This window comes from Paralichthys olivaceus, chromosome 5 (genome assembly GCF_024713975.1).
Source record: "Paralichthys olivaceus isolate ysfri-2021 chromosome 5, ASM2471397v2, whole genome shotgun sequence".
NCBI lineage: Eukaryota > Metazoa > Chordata > Actinopteri > Pleuronectiformes > Paralichthyidae > Paralichthys > Paralichthys olivaceus.
This window is the reverse complement of record NC_091097.1, coordinates 27,363,259-27,369,370: the sequence shown is the minus strand read 5'-3', so window position 1 is coordinate 27,369,370 and position 6,112 is coordinate 27,363,259. Positions and strand designations below refer to the sequence as shown.

Below are 6,112 nucleotides of genomic sequence, written 5' to 3'. Positions count from 1 at the left end.
AACTGATGCATGACATTAGTCAGTCAGACCTGCTTTTCAAACTCAAAGAAAAGCTTGTAAATCTTGGTCTTGCAGAAACTGACATAGAGAATGTAATTGAGACTGTTAAATGTGAAGATCTTTTCAGAAAATGTAATACCCAAACACTGAAAACTGACCAGAGGAGGAAAAATGTCTTTAAGAGAAGCTTCCATTATGTTGAGCCAAAGCCCATTTGCCTGGGCCAGAACGAGTCAGGCAAGGAGTGTTTTGCGCAATATATCCCTGTCAAACAGACTGTTGCATCTCTTCTGCAGTCACAAAGTCCTTGCAGTATATGCCACCCTTGCCAATATTTTGCCCCACAACAGGTCAAACATTGACTACATGCAACTAGTGTTACTTTGTAAAGAGCAGGACTTTAAGTATTTTGGTCAAGACCTAGTGTTCGGCTCTCTGATAAAGGATCTAAAAGATCTTGAGACAAGTGGCATCACCATGCCTGATGGTAAGACCTTCAAAGGAACTGTGTGCGCCATTGCAGGTGATAACTTAGGGTCACACTGCATTGGAGGCTTTACTGAGAATTTCAGCAAGAGCTTACACTTCTGTAGATATTGTGAGATTGACCGTAAGACATTTCTGGAAGATCCTCTGGCCAAGGGCCAAGAGCGTACAGAAAATTCATATCAGGAACATGTCCAGACACAAAGTGTAGGGGTCAAATTTGACTCACTTTTCAATGAGTTGACTTATTTTCATGTTTGCCAGCCTGGGTTACCTCCCTGCCTTGGCCATGACCTTTTTGAGGGCATAGTTTCCTTTGATTTGGCAATCTACATTAAACATCTTGTCATGGTGGAGAAACATTTCACATACCTTGATCTGAATCGCCGTATTACTCAGTTCAAATATCTTGGTAGTGATGCAGGCAATAAACCCTGTGAGGTGAACCCAGGAGTGGAAAAACTGTCTGGACATGCGGTTCAAAACTGGTGCTTTCTCAGAATGTTACCTGTGTTGATCGGGGACAAAATGGTGAACACTGTTGACAGTGAGGTATGGCAGTTAATTTTGCAGCTCAGGGAGATTGTGGACCTTATCACTGCTCCAGCTATTTCCACAGGTCAGGTAGCCTATTTAGGTGTCCTAATAGAGGAGTATTTGGATTCTAGAAGACAAACATTTCCTTATCACCCACTTAAGCCCAAGCACCACTATATCCTCCATTATCCTGAACTCATCTTTCACTTTGGACCACTCATCCGCTTGTGGACATTAAGGTTCGAAAGTAAACATACATACTTCAAACGATGTGCAAGAAAACTGCAAAACTTTAAAAACCTGTGTGGTACCTTAGCGGAGAGACATCAACTTTTGCAAGCTCTTCTAGGTGCTGGCCCTCGTTTCCCACCAGATGTTGTGGTGGAAAGATGCACAGAGTTTGTCTTGGAAGACCACAATGATAACATCAGACAATCAGTGGCACAATACAACTTTGATCCTCTGAACACTCTAGTTACCCATAATGTGTCAGTAAAGGGGACTGAGTACAGGAGCAAAATGTTTGTTGTGATAGCTCATAATGACGATGGCCTTATTGTTGGGAAAATTAAACAGGCTCTTATTCATAAGAGTTCTTGTGTTTTTTTCATCACTGAACAGTATCAAGCTGTGCGTCTGCCAGAATTTGGTGTTTATTACATTACACGACTGAAGACAGAATACTGCTGTGTTGCTCATGAGAACTATTATCCATTGACAGAATACACTGTTTGGGGAATGTCACTCCTAATTCTTCATCATTCTATCCCAACCTTTTAGAAGAATGTCTTCACTGGAAGAGAGTATCAAGAGGATTCTCCTTAACACTTTGCCCAGTCTCTCTGTGGAGACAAAATTAGAGATAGTTTCCAAGCTTCAGACATCTGGTGTCGAGTCTGTGGATGACCTGAAATACGTCCAACAGGAGGACCTCAATGACTTGCTACCTGTTATACAACAGAGAAAGTTACTGGAGGCCTTCAAATTAGGTAATTAATAATTACCAAGCCATAGATTGATATGCACATTTTATTTTTCATTCAGTATAATCATTGCTGCATAATGACTGTACTGTATAAGTATTGAGAATATTGATTTTCTTCTTTAAAGGGGACCTATTATGCTTTTCCTTGTCTTTGTCATATATATATATATATATAATCAAGCAAAGCTACTGTAGTGGAGTCTGGAAAATGAGCAAACTAGATGTCTTTGTTGTTTCAGAAACCGAGACCATCACTCTGGATCTCCAAGTTATCCACGATGATTCATCAAATTCAACTGCTTCAACTCATCATAACTCCTCATTCTCATTGTCATCCACCTCGTCCTCACTCTCCAGCTCCCCCTCCTGCTCCCGCTCATCACCACACCCACTACCAAAAGGTGCCAGTGGTGTACCTCCAGATGACACGATATGGCCTGATGTATTTGTGGTACCATATGACAAAATGCCTCAAGAAATAGTTTCAGCCATTACAAATGGTAGAAGACCTTCCTCCAAGTGGCGGCTCCAGATGATCCGAGTGCTGGTAGATTAAATTCGAAAATACAACACCAACCCCTCTCGTGCCCAGTGCCGGACAATTTGCCAGAACATTATTAGGTAACACCCAAAGAGTTTCGCTGACATGACAAGAAAAGGAACCCTAATTGCTGGAGGGTTTACCTCACTGCTTCAGCAGGTAAAAACTCGCATTGAGAATATCAACAGGGGGGGGCTGTATCGGCAGCGCTCGATGGGATGCCGTGAGGGAACAAGACCTCAGCGAGGACCGATTGATTCCTATGGCTGCACACAATTCCAGCCAGAGGTCCCGTCAGGGGAGACTACTGACACTTTGGAAGGGAAATGTTACCGAATTGAAAACATTTACAAGCAAGAGGGCTTGAATGGAGGACAGAGGGCAGAGGTGATACATCTCATGGAAACTACATACAGCCTTCAACGTATCCACATAAATCAAATGCCAGCATCCTCCATTGAGGATCTAAGGATGAAATGGCCATAACTTTTTACACAGAGGGGCATCTATGCTCATTTTGAGCTGCTGACAGATATCAAAGTCCTGCAAGTCTTGGAGCTTTCCATGGAGGAATGTGGACGAGCAGTTGTGGAGTACTTCAGGACAAAATCAAACCACCGTGATGTCCAAGCTCTTGTTTCCCAGGGTCTGAATGGGGATTTGACTCTCCAGGTAGTTAAGCTTGTTATGGCTCATTTTGGTGAGAGCCCAGATGGACTGATGATTCATACTGATGTGAGTATTGATCAATTATTGTTAAATGATTCTTGTGATTGTACATGTATTATAACATTATTATTTTGTTGTACCTTCTCTTCACTTTTCAGGTGTCTGCCACTGCCGCTGACATTGAGGGAAGCTTCACTCTACCAGCCGGTCCTCAGCTCATTTTTCTCGGTATGTATTTTTGTGTACATTTTGAAAGAACTACTTTTTCTAATGAGAATGAAGTAACTATATAAAGTGCTTGTGCAGAATCCATGTCAATCAGTGTAATGGCATGTCATACTGAAAAACAGTACAATAATTGTATTTTGCCCATCTGACAATTCTGGCAACTGCCTTTTTCCTGTTTTTGAGAAATACGGCAGTCAAACAAAATGATGTCAGATGGCACTGGACAAGGTAAATACTTTTGGAACTGGAGATAATACCTCATTCCACTCTCTATATTTGTAAATGTCTATATTTCATAGGAAATGAGCCCAGGACAAACAGCCAGTGGATGATCAGCATCGAGGGGCACGTGGTCTGTGAGGGCATTCAGCCAACCTTTGTGTCCGGATTGGCTGCACTGTTTGCGGTTTTCTACATTTTCAACCTCCGGTACCCAGATGTGGCCTCCCGAACCCTGGAATTCATTCAAAGGTAGCTATTACTGGTGTAAATGACACAAGTAATGTATTAGGCTCCATGCTTTTGATTGAGACACAAGTAGTGATAGTTAAGATGTATTAGATGTCTATTGGATGACAGGAGGATGAGGATTTCCACTAGATATTGGCCAATATCAAGGCAACAATCACAACATCTCAAAGTGCTAAATAGAAAACACACTCTTGCTCATGTTAATCTTGCCCCTCTCTCTCTCTCTCTAGGAACTAAAAACCTTTATGAATTATTTTATTTTTAAATTTAAAAGATATTCATCATTACAAACTCAAGAAAATAACTTTCTGGATCTGCACACTTTTCACTGAATTTGGATGACAACTCTGTGTGTCGGTTTAATCCACTTCCAATGCAATAGTTTAGGGATAGGATGACCTAATGTTTTCTGTGACAGTGAAGTTCCACACAATTTGATTCATTGTAAATAGTTTTTATGTGTTTTTTCGCCCCATTTAGCACTTTGATGTGTTGCAATTGTTGCTTTGATATTGGTCAATATGAAATGGGAGCTCCTCCCCCAGTCATCCAGTAGGCCTTGAAGTTATCTTAACCACCTGTGTAACATACAGTAGGCTGGTGTTATTATATCACCTGTGTCATTTTCAACTGTTTATCCATTAAAATTCCAGTTTCCAGAAGGACCTTCATCAGACAAGAGAGTTTTCCAAAAATGAAGGAATCGTAGATACATTTCCTGTCATCAGACCAATGTGACAATTATGCATTTGCAGTATTTATTTTCTTTATTCCTTTTTTTTCTTTTAAAAGACGGTTCATCGGTATAAATCCGGAAAGAGGCAGCAAGGCCACCCATGGAAAGGTTATCTCCAAGAGGACCGGCAAGGTGGTTCAGAAAAGGGCTGAAAGTGTCAACCCCCACGTTGCCACACTGTTGAAGAACTTGCTGGACTTCGAGTGGGACTTCATCTAGGTAGGTCACAGATGTCTTGTCACTCTTTATTATTTGCTTGCTCCAGCTCCATTAAAATGGTATACTAAACATTCTTCTTTGCTTATAAACTTGATAAATTTGGCAAAGCAACATCCTAGAATACTGCAGTCTCGACAGGATCACTGCGCTTGGTTGAGAAGAGCAGCAGGAACGTGTGCAAATAATTTCATCTGGTTTTATCATTGATCAGAGGAACAGTCTGATTTCAAATGACCACATTGTTTTGCCTGCTATTTAAACTTCTTGAAATACATGAAGTACTGTATCAGCTTGTTCAACTACTGCCTCAAGAACTGATGACTACATCAAGTACTGATTAAAATACTTAAAACTCAATTTTGCAAGTACATGTCTTCTGAAAATGTAGACGTTTCTAGTTTCTGCTTGACTCCATTCCTCCCACTAGTCCTTCTTAACATTCCAACAAAAGCTACTCTACTGACCTAGCCCATAGTTCAGGGAGGTAACCCTCCCTAAACTAACTACCCTCTCTCCTTTCTGTCTCTTGCTTTTCTCTTTTTTGAACTTTTTGTCCTGTCTTTAACCATTTTCTGCAAGAAGTTGTGTTGCTAATTTTATTTTTTTATTTTTTTTAAAGGCACTTGTCAGTGACTGAGGAGACCAGCCAAACGCTGCTGACAAGTACTGACTCTTTCTTTCTCCCCCTCTTTTCTTTCTCCACGCAAACTGTTATCGTTCACATGCCAAAGACTTGTTTTCAAGTTTAGTTACACTATTCTAGATTGCATTTTAATTCAGCGTATGAGGTTTTGCTCAAGAGTTAAGTAAAGTTTGTCCCAAAAGTTTGTAATGGAGACAGTTTGTTCAAAATATGGTTATGCAATACCTGGTCATTTTTGTCATACAAATTTTCTAAATGTTACTAATCCTACAAAGCCTGCTGTTCAAATGAGCACTTTCTAATAAACTACAGCAATGATATGGAATGTATATTCTCTTGTGTTTTATACCAGGGTTCTCAAACATATTACTTAAAGGTCTGCATCTGATTTTATTCAAGGTCAGAGGTTAGGAATGATTGGCAATAACAGCTAAATTTAATCAATAGTTATGATTATGTCTCTTCATTGAGCCAGCATGCATAGAAACCCTATGTTAGATAGATACTGAGGCAGAAACAGCTCAGACACTAGCCTGCACACAGCAGTAGAAGGCAAGACATTATTAAAATACAAGAAAAGTCAAGCTGTGTGTTATT

At 40.4% G+C, this 6,112-nt stretch overlaps 1 long non-coding RNA gene across 1 annotated transcript; it reads left to right on the top strand.

Annotated features, from left to right (window-relative positions):
- Nucleotides 1–3,773: 3,773 nt before the first annotated feature.
- On the top strand, nt 3,774–5,840 carry LOC138407871 (uncharacterized). Its single transcript, XR_011241189.1, has 3 exons — nt 3,774–3,917; nt 4,710–4,872; nt 5,492–5,840. It is a non-coding gene; the product is annotated as an uncharacterized lncRNA (long non-coding RNA).
- Nucleotides 5,841–6,112: the final 272 nt, after the last annotated feature.